We start from the raw sequence: 18511 nt of genomic DNA on the forward strand, positions 1-18511 counted from the left end.
TATCTGCCAAATTTGTCCTATCATCTGTGTCTGCTCTTTATCTCCCGATCAGCTGAATGGTTTCTATGGGTTTTGTTTTCTTTCTGAAAATGCTGTTAATCAGGTTCATGTTTTACATGATGGTTATCTGCTCAACTTGGGTTTGAGATGCTGTCTATCGGTACTATAAGGAGTTTTTCATCAAACATATTCAGAACTATCTGAACATTTTGTTTTTATATTTCCTCAATATAATATCAAGATTTTCTTTCTAGAAAAAAATGCATCTTATAATATGATAACGCATATTAGTCGTATCAAATTTATGATACATTTAATTTAATATTCAGAATCCTATACATATTTTAAAAAATTTAATCATGAGTTATATAGAAATAATTTTTTTTTATTTGTCAAAAAATTATTTGGTATATTTTTAATATAATTTATTCTATATTTAATAGAAATTAATGAATTTTCAAAATTTTAAATCCATATATATTTAAAAACTTATTTTAAATTATAAAAATTAAAATTTCTATTTATTACATTATAGGAAAAAAATTCCAAACATCTAGAATATATTACAAAATATATTCACTAACATTTTAACTTAATTATATAATATAACATATTTGTTTTATTGGAAATAGTTAGGTAGAATGGACGATATTGTTCAAACAGATCCAACGACAAACCAAAAAATGTGAAATAAGAATGTGGAAACCGACTAAAAATATCAACCATTGATGCATTTCTTCACCCATATAAGCCTCAAATTTAAATGATTTTGAAGTTAGAATGGGGGCATCCGGTAAAAGGAAAATCTAAACAACCGACATCTTTGAAAGTCAGGAAGGCTGGTCCATAATTGAAGGCTTCCTGAGCCAATCCTTTTCCAATTTGTCTAATTTTTTAAGAAAAATTCTTATGTAACTTTGAACTTGAGTACACAGGGAGATAGCTTTCATGCCTCCGAAGTAACGAAGAGTGTTTGTGTTACTGAAGACTATTTTATTTCGTGATCATCATACTTTCCAAGCTATAAATTTTGGAAGGCAATAGAGTATTTCTTGAAACATGTAGAAAATAGTTTTTAAAGAATAATGAGCATTTGCCTTAATCCATATAGCTATGGTATCTGTGCAACTTAGAAATATAGGAGAAATTATTTCCTCTCAAGATGACACATATTTACGTACAAATTCTCAATGACTATGCTATGCTAAATGAAAGTGGGATGGAACTTTGTGAAGAAATGTGTTTCATTTTGGAATTTCCAACTCTAATGTATAAGAGTCAAGTCAATTCCTTGTCTATTAAATTTTAAAATATTTTTAAAATTTAAAATTAAGATAAAAATAGAATGTTTTTGATTTATAGAATTTTGAAAAAATTGTAAAGTATTTTATTAATATATTTTTGATGTGAAATCATTGATTCAATTTTTTATTCCATCAAAATAATATTAAAATTAATTTCTTTATTCGATCAAAATGATATTAAGCATGATAAATATAGAATACTATCAAATTTAAAAAAAAAATCTTTTCACTAAATACAATTTAAAATTTATGATTATTTCTAAACTAAATTACACAGTTTTATTAAATCTCCTTCAATTTACATTGGTTTCTTGTAATTTTCTTCCTTTCAGAATTCCTCAAGCAAATGACATTGAACCAATGAATGATAGTTTTTTCGAACAGAAAGAGAGCGCAAAGTTTAATTTTCTACTTTCTATCTGAGAGAGCATTGCCATATTATTAATGAAACTCTACATCCTTATGAATATAAAATCATGAACCATACATTAACGAAGTTTATTCAAATTCAGTATGAAGAACTCACTGAAGAAAAATAATTTAAAAAAATAAAGTATGAAGGTTGGCCAAAGGAAGAATGATATCATATGAATGTTGATAATATTAAGTATTCTCCCAGTCATGATATCAAATGAATGTAAATGTGGAGTTGTCATTATTCCATGACACACTTATTGTTTTCTATTCTTCATGTTTATTGTTTATTTGTTGAGATTCCATAACACAATTATTGTCTTATATTCTTCAGGGATATGGCCTATTGGTGGAGATTGTTAGTTTTATATCGACAAAATCAGATGTAAAAATGTATGAAGGCTTGCAATTACATTAAAATTGTGTAGATATAAGTAAATTTTTAAATCAATAACATTATTTTGAAGATAATTAATTTAAATTATTTAAAAATACATAAAGAATAAAATTAAATAAAAAAATAAGATAGAGATGGTTTGGGTTTTAAGTATGTTTTAAAATTATTTTTGTTTGGCTAAGAGTTAGTTTTTCTGGCGCTTAACAATCCAAGATTTCCGAGGTAAGGAAACAGGGTAAAGAAACATGTTAACAACATCTGGTAACAGTGAAAGCCTACCCCCTTACTTCTAGGTGGTTTGGTTTGTGTGGTTTTTCCTTGAATAAGGGTAATGAGTCAGCCTGCAGAAACAAGTTAACAACATCTGGCAACAGTGAAAACCTACCCCCTTACTTCCAGGTGGCGTGGTTTGCATGGTTTTTCCTTGAATAAGGGTAATGAGTCAGCCTGCATTAGCAAAGATGGTTGTCCTCACTGCTGGTTTGGCAACTGAGTTATGATAAGTTTTCCCACCTTGACAAAAAGAAAAAAAATCTATTTAAATAAATAATTAATTCAAACAATTTAAAAATATAAAATATAAGATATAAAGACCTTTTCTCATTAAATTTTAGTAAAAATGGAAAGCTACATCATGTATTTAACTGAATTAGTTGTAAAAATATATAAATTTATGGTTAAGATTTGTCATTATATTAATAAACTTCCAACTTAAATAAATAATTAAGCTACAAAATTCTCAAAATACATCCATTGGGCAAGAACAAGGTAGAGGGGCCTCCTCTTCTAACTGATACCCAATTCCTGCAAATGGGAAGCTACATCACGTATTCCCAACACACAAAACAAACATGTAAGAGTGGACGAGAAAGTGGCAGAAATATAGAATAGCATTTTAATGTGAGGCAGACAAGCATGATGATGATCAAAACAATATTCTCCTCCATTCCGGACGCATGCTTGCATTCATCCATCTCTCCAGTGGCCCCTCGTATTATTATTGGACCCCTCGTAATATTATTGCTTAGTGCTGCTCCACTACAAACCAGTGCTTGTTTTTTTCTAGTATTTTACAAACCCTGGATTACACGTACTGCCACTCATTTTATGTATGTAAAGTCATCTGGAATGTGCTCAATGCCTTTTTCTGGTTTTTGCAAACCCTGGGCTACACTCACTGCCAGTTAGTTTTTTTTAATTATGATCCCTTTATTCGTGTGTAGATGTATATATAAAGCTATGTGGGTTGTGATCAATGCCAACCAAACTAAAATTCCAGTGAAGGCTATAGAACTGTAGCCAAGCTTGTTCTGTTTTTCTTGCGGAAGGTGAGTAGTGTTATCAATTCATATATACCTATCACTCTACCTGTATAATATTCATTTATTGAATTGCCAGCTTTGTCTCAGGTATATTGCTATGGATACCCGCTATCTAAACGCTCTGCTGGTATGTTTCAATATAGTTCTGGTGTTCTTGGGACAGCTGAGATCAGCTTCTGCGAACGGTATGAAAATATATATATATATATATGTATGGGTTTTGTAATTATTTTTTTTTTTTTTTTTTTTTTTTTTTTTTTTTTTGTATTTAAGGTTTTAGAACTTTGAATTTTATGGTTTATATGATGTCTTTTGAATTTTATGGTATAAGTTTCGCAGTTTTTGATATTTTTTCTGCTGAATTTATTGGTATTTGAATAAATTTTATGGTTTATATGATATTCTTTTGAATCTTGTTTTGATTTCGAATTTTGAATTTTAAGTTTAAAGTTTACATGATGTTTTATAATATGATAGTTTACATAAGATCTCTTAACACTATCATTTTAATTAGTTTAATAGAATTTGAATCTTAAATCTTATAATTTATATAATACTTCATAACACTAAGATTTCATAAAACTTTGATATTTATTGTTTGAAAAAAGCAATAAAAGCTTACTTATAAGATCAGTTATGGTTGTTTTTGCCTATAGTTTCAGACAACAGTACTGGAACCCTGTACGATTCTTTCGCTACAACAGAGGTGAGAGCAGCCGTTTATAATGAATGAAGGAGAGAAGCTCTCAGAACAACAAGATATTCGATCGTATTTATATTTATGCATGTGGTGAGTGGTATTGGTATTATAGTTTGATATGTGTTGGGTGTGCCTGTATATTTTACAGTGCCAGAAACAGCCACCGCCATCTTCATACGGCGGAGGGATTGTTGCGAATCCGGAATTCAACAGTGGACTGGATGGCTGGAGCCCTTTTGGAGGCAGTATGCTGGAAATTCGATCGGACGAGGATGGGAACGAGTATTTGGTGGCCCGTGGAAGACAAAACAGCTATGATTCACCCTCGCAGCATCTCAATGTAACACAAGGACTGATGTATTCGCTTTCAGGTAACATCATTTCAAGCCCGGACATTGGCTTACATGGTACAATCAGCCAATGGATGAATCATTGGAATAACTTTATGATTTTTTCAAAATTATATAACGATGATAATATATTAATTAATTTTAATTATATTATATAAAGATAAATATAAACATATAAAAATTATATATATAATATATTTTATAAAATTATATATATAAAAGTGGATGATGATGATAACATTCATTAAAACTAATGTTGTCTATGAGACTTTAAGAAGAATAAAAATTTAATTGTAATTCTTTAGTATTTTATTTATGTACTCAAAGAGAAGGAAAATAAGAGCATCAAGATCACTATAGTTGGGTTGACTTAACAAGTCAAGAAGATTGGAAGTGTGATACATATTAGGTAAATGAGAGCTGATGTGAGTAACAACCGGACAATTTAAAAAAAAATGTTTTTCATCCTCCACCATGTTACTATAGCGAAGCTGACAAATTCTATAGTCCCACGGAGTCTTAGGAGTAGACCTTGGGGGTAGACCACGACCCATTTTCACTTAGAAGCTCATGAGAATTAGTTTTAATCTTAGATATGTTCATCTTTTTCTTCGAGTTGGTCAAAAGAGAGATAATTCTGGTTCTGAAGGGTAGGGTTGATCATCTCCTTATAATATCTTAGCTTCCTTTTACCCTCCAGCTCATCATCAAACCGTAGCTTATCCTTAAATTTGGAGGTGATAGTATATTTGACACTATCCTTGCTTCCCAAGATGATCTCCTCATTTGTCCCCTAATAGTTGAGCCAAGACTGGCATCCTTATGCCACCCATGCTGGGGTTTTGACTAAAGTTAAAAACAATTTTAAGAAGCAATTTCAGTTTATATTATATCACATTTTATCTTTAAATTTTGATTTAATATTATTTTTATTTTGTAAAATAGTCTTTTCTTTTATAATCCAATGGTTTAGTTCCATGTTCTTTAACTAATTTCTATAAATAAAATATTTAGACCTAACTATGTTTTTATGGAGATAGATTTGCTTATATAAAAAAGATAATATAAAATGAATTTCTTTTAATTTTGAGGTTATATGTTTTAAATATTCTTAAAATTTTAAAAACATTGAATCTCCAAATCTCATATTTATATAAAACTATTAAATTAATGAAAAAGTTTTTCTTACTCTAATTTAAAAATTCACTTATTCACACTTATTTCCAAATCCATTATAAACATTATATCTTTCATTTAACTTTTTGTTAATGATATAGCTCCAACCTTTTTTAATGCTATTTCTCTAGAAAATTTATCTATATATATATATATATATAAATAAAATTAACTATAATTATTATAAGTTTCTTTTTCTAATTATTGATATTGATTATCCCATTGTATCGGAAAATTTTGTTTAAAATAATTATGATAAATTAATCTATTAATCAATATAAAATTTTAAAATTTTATATTGATAGTTTTGATTTATATTTTTTTATTAAATTATTTAAACCTTTATATTGAATTAAAAATTTATACCTTTACTATTCATTCATTCGTATAATTTAGATTTAATATTTTAATATAAAATTATATAAATTTAATTTATTTTTTTTTTAAACTGCGGAGGTATTCATTTTTTCTATTACTCAGAAGCAAACAACGTAATGTTAGGGTGGACTTAACCCGCCATGTGGGGAAACCGAGTTTTTGTTCACCTTAAGTTTTTTACAGCTAACCAAAAATAATATGTCCATATTCTGTTAACCCATGCTAAGTAGACTGCACAGCCATGACAGTTTCTATCACTACATGCCTGTATATATCGTCTTTCCCTATCTAGTACAAAAAGAATTTTGAAATTAACTGGACTCTGTAGACCCATCAAAATTGGTACCTATCTTTCATTATGGGGCTTCTGTTGCCGCCTGCTGCTCCGCTCCACTTCTGGTATCCGACTGACCTTCTTTTATCAGCTTCTGAATTTCCACTAACCTTTTGTCCTGCATTTCCAAGGTAGTCTGTATAGTCTTCAGTTCACTCCTTAGGTTGCTGCTTGTTCTATAGCCTTCGCCAGTAACCTCTTCATTACCCAATATATATGCAGCGATTGCTTGAACAGGGTCATTCTACCCCTAGTATCACCTGGATCAGGAAGAAGGAATTCCCAATCCTCCATTTCAGAGTCTGATTGTGCCTGGATGGCTTCCTCTTCCATATGTTGTATTATTCTTCTGATTTCTGGGTTGGTATTAGTACTGTAGGCCCTTTCTGCTTTTTGCACTTTCTTATCTATGGATCTTCTTGTCTTTTTATCAGGTTTACCTGCTCTTCCTCTACCCCTTCCTCTTTGTCCCCGGCCTCTTCCCCTACCTCCTTTGTTTCCATACTGTCCGACCCCTCTTCTGTTTTCTAGCCAAATTATATAAATTTAATTTTTATTTTTATTTTTAAATAATAATAATTTTTGGAATATATATATATATATCTATATAATAATAATAATAATAATGATGAAAAAATAGTTTTTTTATGATTTTTTCTAAATTTATTATATTTATCAAATTTTATTTTTAATTAATAATAATGTCAATTGGGATTATTTATAGCAATTCTACGTGTCTATAAAGATTTTTTTATTCACTCTCACTATGACCTTGAGAATAAATGAAGATAATTTCCCTTAAAAATTATATAATAATAATAATAATAATAATAATTTTAAATATTTATATATTAATAAATTTTTGATGCATTAATTTAGATAATTAGAAAAAACATTATTATCAACTTTACTTAATCATAACAAATATTATTTATTATTATTATTATTATTTTTAAGAAAAGAAAATTTCTATGTATGCATGCATTGTAAATTATTCCACACACTAATATATATATATATATATATATATATATATATAATTTTTATGTTAATTAACAACGCTATATATATAGATATCATTTTTAATTAATAGTTTCATATTTTTAATTAAAAAGTAATGTTACATATTGAATGGGAACTCACTTGTTACTATGACCTTGAGAATGAGAGAAGATAATTCCTTTTAAAAATTATATAATAATTATAATAATAATAATTTTAATTATTTATATATTAATAAATTTTAGATGCATTAATTTAGATAATTAGAAAAAAACATCATTATCAACTTTACTCAATCATAACAAATATTATTTATTATTATAATTAAAAAAAGCATTGTAAATTATTCCACACACTAATATCTAACTTTTATATATATATATATAATTTTTATTTTAATTAACAGTTCTATATATACATATCATTTTTAATTAACAGTTTTATATTTTTAATTAAAAAGTAATGTTACATATTGAATGGGACCTCACTTGTTAATATTGTAGTTTTTATATACAGTTTGAATGAATTTAATGATTAAAAATATGTATTTTTAAAAAAAAATTACAGGTTCAAAACTAGAAAATTTTTTACTTCAAATTTTAAAGGCGGCCTTAAAATTAAACCAAGATAATAATAATAATTACTTTTACATTTTAAAATAAACTTAAAATTAGAAAATAATAATAATATTAATAACAACAACAACAACAACAACAACAACAGCAACAACTACTACTACAACTTCTTTTCCCTGGCACTCTGCATGAGTGTAATAATAATAATTACTTTTCCCTTGCACTCTGCATGAGTGTATGCTTGCTGGATGAGCGAATTAACTAGCAATGTTGGATATTTGATCAGCGTGGCTGCAGATCGGTGGAGAAAATGCTTCGAGTGCAGTTGTTAAAGCCACCGTAGCTACAAGGAGTGGAGGTGTCACGAGGTATAACTGCGCCGGGACTGTAGTTGCACGCACTGGTTGCTGGTCTCTGCTCAAAGGAGGCCTTAATCTAGATATCTCTCCAGAATCGGCCACATTATACTTTGAGGTAAATTGTCTAAACAAGGGATTTTACTACAGCATTTCCTGGATGGATGAATTTTATACATGCCCTACTCCAATTTTCTGGCATGAACTGTCATGATAATGGAGAAGTATTTATCTCTGGCAGAGCCCAGATACGAGAGTAGAAATCTGGCTGGATAGCGTGTCATTTCAGCCATTCAGTGTAGACCAGTGGCAATGGCAACAGGAAACCAGTATTGAAAAGGTAACTATTTAATAGGATAGTCCAACTGGGCTAATGAGAAGCCATGAATTATTATTATTTTGTATGGTAAGTTTGAAAATATTGTAGAATCTGATATGTTTAGAATGCAAATTCCGATGAATTCAAACAATTCACTTTACTCGGATGAGATTTTTAAATATTTTTAGAAATTGTATCAATTTACTTTAGTTAAAATAGATTGGAAAAATGTTTTTTGGATTAATCACATTATTAGGATTTGGTCGGTATTTCCAACCAACTAATATGGTTCATCACCATACAATTTTCATGAATAAATAGTAGGGATGCACCATTGCTATTTAACAGTGAACCTTGAGCAATGATGCATCCCTGCTATTTATTCATGAAGATTGTATGGTTTCTTCCCACCTTGTCCAGGGGTTGAACCACATTAGTTGGTTAGAAACTTCCACCAAATCCTAATGATATGATTAATCCAAAAAGCACTTCAATCCTAATGATATGATTAATCACACAAGCATTTCTCTACTATATGTTTCAAATCCAATCAGATTCTTAAATATTTTTAAAATCTACAGTTAAATTATCTTTACACATCATTTTCAATAACCCAAATAAACTATATCAACTATATTTATTAATAAGTAATATAATTATGCATCAAATCCTATTTACTCTAAATGCAAATATCAAATTATTCTTATAAAAACTCACTATAGAAGCCAGAATCTAGAACACTCTAGAGATTACCTAGAATATTAGTCCTCACTTTTTATACTTCTGAGTTCAGAAATTTGATATGATGCTACTTAATTTTCATAGCAAACCAATCTATATGCAACTAACAAATCAATTGCAATTTTACAATCTATGGTCCTGCAAAATAAACAGAATCGCAAGGGAAATTTTATCATTCATCCTATCAACAGTACGGGGCAGAGCCTGAAAGAAGCCAAGCTATTCATCAATCAAACCAGGAGAGACTTCCCCATTGGATCCGCCATAGCCAAGACCATATTGGGCAATGATGCTTATCAGGTGGATTTCTTACCTCTAATTTAGTAAATTATAATGGATTTGTTTTTTCCGGACAGTATTTTTATTTTTTTCTCAATTGTAGATTTGGAAAATATCTCTGAATAAAACCGAGGGTAACAGAGTAATTATTTAATATATTCTTGATTTTAAAATACTCCTGTATTACTCATCTGAACAAAAATCTAACCTTCCTCACGGTCAAACTTTGCTGGGGATTTTTTCAATGGTAGAAATGGTTCGTGGAACGTTTCAACGTAGCAACGTTCGAGAACGAGCTGAAGTGGTACAGCACAGAGTCCCAGCAAGGAAGAGAGAATTATACAGACGCTGATAATATGGTGAGCTTCTGCAAAACAAACAACATATCCATCCGTGGTCATAACATATTCTGGGAAGATCCGATGTATACTCCACAATGGGTAAAAAGCCTCGATGCCCAGCAACTCCAAGAGGCGGTGGACACTCGGATTCGTTCACTGGTGGGAAGATACCAGGGTCAATTTCTCAGTTGGGATGTAAGCAACGAGATGCTTCATTTTTCATTCTTTGAAGACATGTTAGGACCCAATGCCTCCACTAATTTCTTCCAACTCGCTCAGCAATTGGATCCATCCACCCCCATGTTCATGAACGACTACAATACAATCGAGGCCTGCAACGACTTGAAGACCATACCTGATGCATATCTGAAGAAACTCAGTGACATAAACCAGCCATTGCTCATGGAAGGAATAGGGTTGGAATCCCATTTTTCAAAGCCCAATATACCATTCATGCGCTCCGTATTGGACAAATTGGGCTCTAAGGGTTTACCAATCTGGCTTACAGAAGTCGATATTACAAATACAGGAAACCAAACCAAACAGGTAAGTTGTTTCTGTCGGTTTGCTGATCCTGATTGCAGAGTCCATGAATGTCAATGATTTGGATAGATGGACAGTAGCTAGGTCAATTGTTGGATTTAATAGTTATTTGGTTTGAATCTGGTATTCTTATTTCTATTGCAAATGATTGGATGGATAGTATCTAGGTCAATTGTCTGACTTAATAGTTGTTTGGTTCGGATCTGGCATTTTTATTTGGATTGCAATTTTCCTGAAATTGTCAACAGAGTGCTCAAACAATTGACTTATCATTCCCAGATATTCCCTGACTTGGATAGTAGCTAGGTCAATTGTGTGACTTAATAGTTGTTTGGTTCCATCTGGCATTTATTTGGATGGACAGTAGCTAGGTCAATTGTCTGACTTAATAGTTGTTTGGTTCCTATCTCGCATTGTTATTTGGATTGCAAATTTCCTGAAATTGTCAAGAGAGTGATCAAACAATTGACTTATCTCCTTATCTCCTAATGGTCAGATTCCCAGATATTACATGACTTGGATAGATGGTAGCTAGGTCAATTGTGTGACTTAATAGTTGTTTGGTTCCATCTAGCATTTATTTGGATGGGCAGTAGCTAGGTCAATTGTCTGACTTAATAGTTGTTTGGTTCCTATCTGGGATTGTTACTTGGATTGCAAATTTCCTGAAATTGTCAAAAGAGTGATCAAACAATTGACTTATCTCTTTATCTCCTAATAATCAGATTCCTAGATATTCCCTGACTTGGATAGACAGTAGCTAGGTCAATTGTTTGACTTAATAGTTGTTTGGTTCCAGTCTGACATTTATTTGGATGGACAGTAGCTAGGTCAAGTGTCTGACTTAATAGTTGTTTGGTTCCTATCTGGCATTTTTATTTGAATTGCAAATTTCCTGAAATTGTCAAGAGAGTGATCAAACAATTGACTTATTTCTTTAACTCCTAATGGTCAGATTCCCAGATATTCCCTGACTTGGATAGACAGTAGCTAGGTCAATGGTTTGACTTAATAATTGTTTGGTTCCCATCTGGCATTTTTATTTGGATGGCAAATTTCCGGAAATTGTCAAGAGGGGATTAAAAAATTGACTTATCACATTATTTCATAATGGTCAGATGCCCACATATTCCTTGACTTGGATGGACAGTAGCTATAGCAAGGTCAATTGTTTGACTTAATAGTTGTAATTTGGCATTGTTATTTGGATTGCAAATTTCAAGAAATTATAGAGAAATCAAACCATTAATTGACAAATTTCAACCAAATAAACCTAGTTGCTAACTTTCTTTGTTTCTAATATCCCAAATAGAAATTATTCCAATACAAGTGAGATTTCCAATTTCTATAATTTATATGGATTAAAACTCAAAACCACCCTGAACTGATCATAAAGTTTAATGTAACAGGGAGAGTACTTGGAACAGGTATTGCGCGAAGCATTTTCTCACCCAGCTGTGGATGGTATCGTTATGTGGTCGGCATTGCATCCCTACGGATGTTACAGGATGTGTCTCACAGACAATAATTTCACCAACCTTCCCACAGGAGATGTGGTGGACAAATTGATGGCAGAATGGAGTACCATGGATATCAGTGGGTTCACTGATGAGAGCGGTACCTTCAATTTCTCAGGATATTTTGGGGAGTATACGGTCACTGTGACGCATCCCAGCATTCCTAGTACTACCACTTCTTTCAAGGTCTCCAAGGATGTAGCTGCTGCAGACCAACCACAACACATTGATCTTCTTGTCTAACTATTTTAGTGAATCTCAAGTTCAGATCAGTCTTTTCCTAATTTCTCCTGAGCTAAAATCTGACTATCTTGTTCGCTATGGTTTCTGGTTTGTTTTGTTTTTTTTAAAGTCACAGGTTTCTTCCCAACCCATTTACTTAGCGGCCTGATAAAATTTGAACACAAACAACATTATTAACAAAATTCTTTCTCATCCAATTATGCCATTGCAACTCAACCATTTCCTATAGTTTTTTAATAACTGTTATAAATATATTTAATATGAATATTTTATGATCCCTCCCCATGAGACAATATCAACCATGCACGAGAGATTTTGAAGGACTCCCACTTTTTTTTATCGGTGCTAACTTCTTAGAGGAAAAAATAAATAAAAATAATATAGTGCTGGCTTATAATAATGCAGAGAACTGTTCCATCTAAAATTTGATGCCTCTGTTTTTTGAACTCAAATTCGGGGCTTTATAATCATTTTAACTCGTAAAATGTTAAATGAAATTTAAATTCGATACTTATAAATTATATTTCCATATGCCATGGCACATTATTTAGGCAGCAATACCATATGAAGTAGGCTCATATTAGGGGATATATAAACTAAAAATGACATAATATATTGAGCATATATTATGAGGCAAAGGGCTTTTATATTGGCAAGCATAAAAAGTAAAGCTCAAAATTAATGAAAAATATAATGGGTATAAAATATGTTAACGGAAAAATAGATACCTACAATGATATCTAATGAAAGTAGGGGTTTTTAAATTGGAAAAGTGCATTGGGTTATTATCGGTAGGGAGTTAAATAATGTGCTTTTTAAAGGTATTTTCTAATATATAGTCAAATTAAAGGTATTGTTTAGTATACCATGAACAAAAGTAATATATCATAAGTTCATTGAGTAAAACCTCATGTCATATACAATACCTAATTTTCTTACACATACATATAGCACTCATTAAACTAAATTCATATTCATTAAATTATATTTTATTCACATCTTAATTTTCTAACACATGCATATATGACGTTCATTGAACTAAATTGATATTCATTGGATTATATATTATTAACATGGACTCCCTTAGCCAAATTCATTCCATAAACATTTTACAATTTAGGATTTGTGAAAATGTGACTTGGCATAAGGTGAAGTCATAATATATATAAATAATAATTTTATATATACATATTTATAATTTTTAATTAAAAAATAAATAGTTATTTATTTCCAAAAAACACAATCACCATATAACATAATCTTTTAATGTTAGCTATTTCAAAATACATAACCTAAGAACATAAATCAATAACTTTAAAAACCTATAATTCACACGCTCACAATGTAAATTTTCAGAATCAACAAAACTTTTGAAACTTTAATGTAATGTTTTCTGCTAGATTATTTCCCTTTTTTTAAGCCCCTTTACATCTGGTCTACCTTTTCATTTAGTTTGTTGTAAATACTTCTTATAAATTTATAAGAAGCTTTTTTTTTTTTTAAAATTATATTCAAGATGAGATAAGATAAACCTATAATTCACACGCTCACACTGTAAATTTTCAGCATCAACAAAACTTTTGAAACTTTAATGTAAATGTAAGGGTTTCTGCTAGATTATTTCCTTTTTTTAAGAATGTGCTCTCCTATAAAGATTAAGCTCCCTTTACATCTGGTCTACCTTTTCATTTAATTTGATGTAAATATGAACGTATAAATTTATAAGAAGCCTTTTCTTTCAAATTATATTCAAGATGAGATAAAGTAGGGTATAAATTTATAAGAAGCCATTTTTTTGTAAAATTATATTCAAGATGAGATAAGGTAGGGTATAAATTCATAAGAATCCTTTTTTTTTAATTATATTCAAGATGAGATAAGGTAGGGTTAATTGATAGATTTTGTATTTGGTTATTTTTTTATTCCGAAATTTTATAATATTTTTATTTGAGACAATTTTGAGTAATAGATATCGAATAAAATTAATTAATTAAAATTAATTAAATGAGTTAATTAAATAATTTTATTTGTATATTTGATATTAAATAAATTTACAAAAAATAAAGTAATATACATTTCGTACATATTTGGGTTTAGGCAGTAAAAATCACTCAAATTTTGGGTAAGCATTATTTTCAAACTATAAGTTCAAATTTAGCAAAATTAGAGTTGTTGGGAAGCTTTCGAGAAACCACACTCAATGAAGCAATTGAAGCGAAAAATAGAGAAAAATGTAAAACCACAAAAATAAAAAAATAAAAGCATACAGGAAGTGTAACGACCAAAATTTACATAGAGGGTCCCCATTATTATTATGAAGAAAATAAAGTAAAAATGGGGGGTTGGTATTTTGCCACAACAATGGCTAAATAAAAAGAAGAAGACGTTATCTCTAGTTAAAAGGTAATGAGCTCAAATTTACCAAAAGGTTGAAATGGTGAATCATATCAAGCCTTCAAATATTAAAATGCTTCCCATGGGCCCCACATTAATAGATCAAGCAATATCCATTGATATAAATGACCTCTTTTACCTGACATCGCTTCGCTTCCAGTGAGTGTCTATAGCCCCAACAAAGTGTCTTAGTACCACATAAGCATACTCCTGCTACCAGCAAGCCTGTTCAGTGCCTCGATGGGTTTACTTGTGTTTCCCACACATAAGTGTTTCAACCCTCTTTTACTACCCTTATGATAAACATTATTTAGAGATTTTTTTTTGGCAATTGGGTGAAGAGGGTAGGGTGGGACAAGATATTTTAACAGCAATGGATATAATACTTGTAAATGTTTGACTCCCACATCTTTACCTACAACTGTTGATCTAGAGGTTCTTTATGTGGAATAAGGGATGTTGTATCTTTGAACATAGTTCTAGGTTGGGAAATTGTGCCAAAACATCTAAGTAAGGGTTTAATTGAATTGGATGACCAATGTATTGAACCTTTAACACTTGTAAAATCTAAATATTTCTGAGAAACTCAAAAGGTTGATTTTCATTCATAACAGGATAAATCTTTAAGTTGAGTTTGAAAGCAGAAATTAAGAAAATATATCATAATCAAACATCCATATTGAATATTTAATTAATCAAATACAGTTGATGTGTGGAGAAAAATTCTACAACCAAACAATATATGTTCAAGAGATGACATAAAGCAACCATTAAAAGATATAGATGGATTAACTTAAACAGACTGTTTAGTTAATTAATCTCTTTAATGATTATAATTTTGCAGTGGGATGTCATGGAGATTCATACTCAATCTAGCCTTACCCCAACTCCTATGTTACCTTGAACATATGCAAAATTAAATTATGGAAAACATAAATGAATAAACAGGAAAAAATCAGATGGACACAAAAGTTGTTAAGAATGAAGCCAAAATCCTTTGATTATCTTCAAAAATATTTCAGAGTATTACAATGGTGTCACTGGATCATCACAAGGGTTCAACCCTTCCTTATCTGAACTACAAAATACTTATAGAGTGTAATTCAAGAATATCTAGATCTAAAATAAAATTTATTACAAAATGGAATATTATCCAAAAATGATTTGGATATTACAAAATAGAACATAAAAATAGTTATTCTGAACTAACTTGAATAATCATCACACAATTCAAGAGTGTTTTTTGATGACTGCTACTGGAAACTGAATTTTCTGCTTTCTACTATTGGAAAAATTTCCTCACCTCATTTAGTAGAAGCTTTTGGGGACCAAAAGCCTCCAAAAATGGGGAGGTTTGATTCAAATTTGATCATTATATTGTTTTTTATCCATCTCAATGCATTCAGAGTGGAAAAAATGGAGGAATCAACTCACGGGATTGTTTTACCTACGGGACCCAGTTTGGCAAAACAGGGTTTGAAACCTTCCGGGAGCATTTTGAGACACCAAACGACGTATTTTGGGGGTAAAAATTTGTCACAAAATTCCACATTTTTATTCTATTCTACACACAAATATATTTCCAATAGCACAAGACGTAAGTTAATCAAAGTTTGTACGTGAAAGTTGTGCCACTCAAAAGTTGCCATTCTTGTTTTCACACCCATAATTCGAGAGGATGCCACATCAACCCCCATTATTCATGGAAAAGCGACTATCCACTTGATTATGATGCAAAAGACTCTAGAAGGTTCTATATGGTAACTCTGGTTAAGAGTTGAGGTAGCCAAACTTAACCACTAGTAGGCTATCGAGATGTGTTATAACCCGATCACTAGGAGGAAGAGGTATTCCATTCTTTTGGGTGCATTTGTTTCGTGTCTAAGAAAAAATATCTAAGATGGATAGGAGGTAGAGCATACATAGATTATTTGTGCATTATAGCAGCCCATGTGCCACAAGCCATACTTCTTTTCACTTACATCCATATTTCTAGACAAAGAAAGAGAGTGGAGAGGCCTCACCTTCTAGATAGGTCTTCTCCCTAAAGAGTTTCCTAGACTATGTATTGTGCCTTATGTGTGTGTGATATTTTATTTTTTCATTCTTTATTTTCTGTATAATTTTCATTCACATGCATGCACTATTAACAGTAAATCTATAGATACAAAAATCTAATAAAATTGTAATAGTGTAGAATTTCATATTTTTAATATAATATTATTAGATTTATTCTGACAAACTATCTAGTGGAATACGTACCATAGTTTACAGACCAAACAATCAATTATTTATTCCCTAAATCTCTCATGATTTATTCCTCAAATATCTCATGATTTATTCACTTATCTCTCATGCTTTTCAAGGTAGATTTGTTTTTTCCTTATGGAAAAAGTCTTACCTATCCATACCTTTTCTATGTAGGCTTTAACCCTATACAAAAATTACCTGTAGAAAAATTTTTAAAACGGAAAATAAACAATGACAAGGATATAAAACAAATACACAGAGATTTCCTGTGGATCCCAAAACCGTGACTACCAGATTGATTTTTCATTATATTCTTTTCAACATATATATATATATATATATATATATATATATATATATATATATATATATATATATATATATATATATATATATATATATATATACATGTCGAAGCATTCATAAACTCTAATCCATTAACCCTGGATTAGAACATAATTAGTTCCCTTGATCGGATCTACAAAATACCATGGGCAGAAAACCATCATGCACAAAACCATGTGCAAAACCTATGCACAAAACCATAGGTAGGTCCGTTCACCTAATATAGGGTCCAAAAAAAAAATTACCAGGGCACTGCCCCGGATCCCATGCAAGGGGGCTATCGCTCCCCTGAAACCCCCTGACAGGGGGGGCTGCGCCTAACACAACGAACAAGGGGGGTTATCGCTCCCCCACGTGTGCGACTAGTCGTGGAAAGAATATAACACACACCCATAATTCTAAACCTATGAATCATCTAGTTCTAAACTCATAAAGTATATCAACTTGGAAAATATAATTTATTTACATAGAAGAATACAAATTATTCCCAAAAGTCAAGACCCCTTCTTAAATCCCTTTTACATCAAGGACTTAATGGCTTGGAATCTCCAATTCTCATGCATCAAGAAGTATTTGGAGTACTAGTAGATTTGTAGAAACAGAAGATTCATGTTCTTATATAATAACTCTTAGATGTTCTTGTTGCATACATTGATTCCACTTCCATTTTTATTTTTTATCCAAAAACGCATCATGATGAACCAATAGTTTTCCAGTTTGTTGATTATACAATCTATAAACCTTTTTCTCCTCATAATAGCCGATAAAAATTCATTTCACAATTTTTGTTGAGAAATGACAACAAAAAATTCCATAATTTGTCCTTGAATTAAATTGTGAATTAAAATCGAATTGTATTCTCATAGCAACTTGTAAATAGTTAATTAAGTTTAAATCAATTTATTAACTTAGGAATTTCGAGTTGGAATTCTTTTTGTAGTCATGTATGTGTGATTCCTATATTTTATGGGTACAGGATGAGTTTATTTGAGTTGTAATTAGATAACTTAGTTTGATTGAGTTATGGTCAGTTAAGTTCTAACTGTTGGAGGAACTAGTAGAGGTTTAGTAGTGAGTTGGTGCATCCTCAGTGCTATTCCAACTAACTGGAGATTCACTCAATAGAAACTCATGCATGCAAGTTCATAGAAACATCCAGTTGAGACTAGAGTGCAGGGACACTGTACTATCAATTGTATTGTACAATTCATGCATGCAATCAGTTATGGAC

Source organism: Pinus tabuliformis, chromosome X, assembly GCF_031772625.1.
Source record: "Pinus tabuliformis cultivar Carrire ecotype Pingquan chromosome X, CPIR1, whole genome shotgun sequence".
Classification (NCBI taxonomy): domain Eukaryota; kingdom Viridiplantae; phylum Streptophyta; class Pinopsida; order Pinales; family Pinaceae; genus Pinus; species Pinus tabuliformis.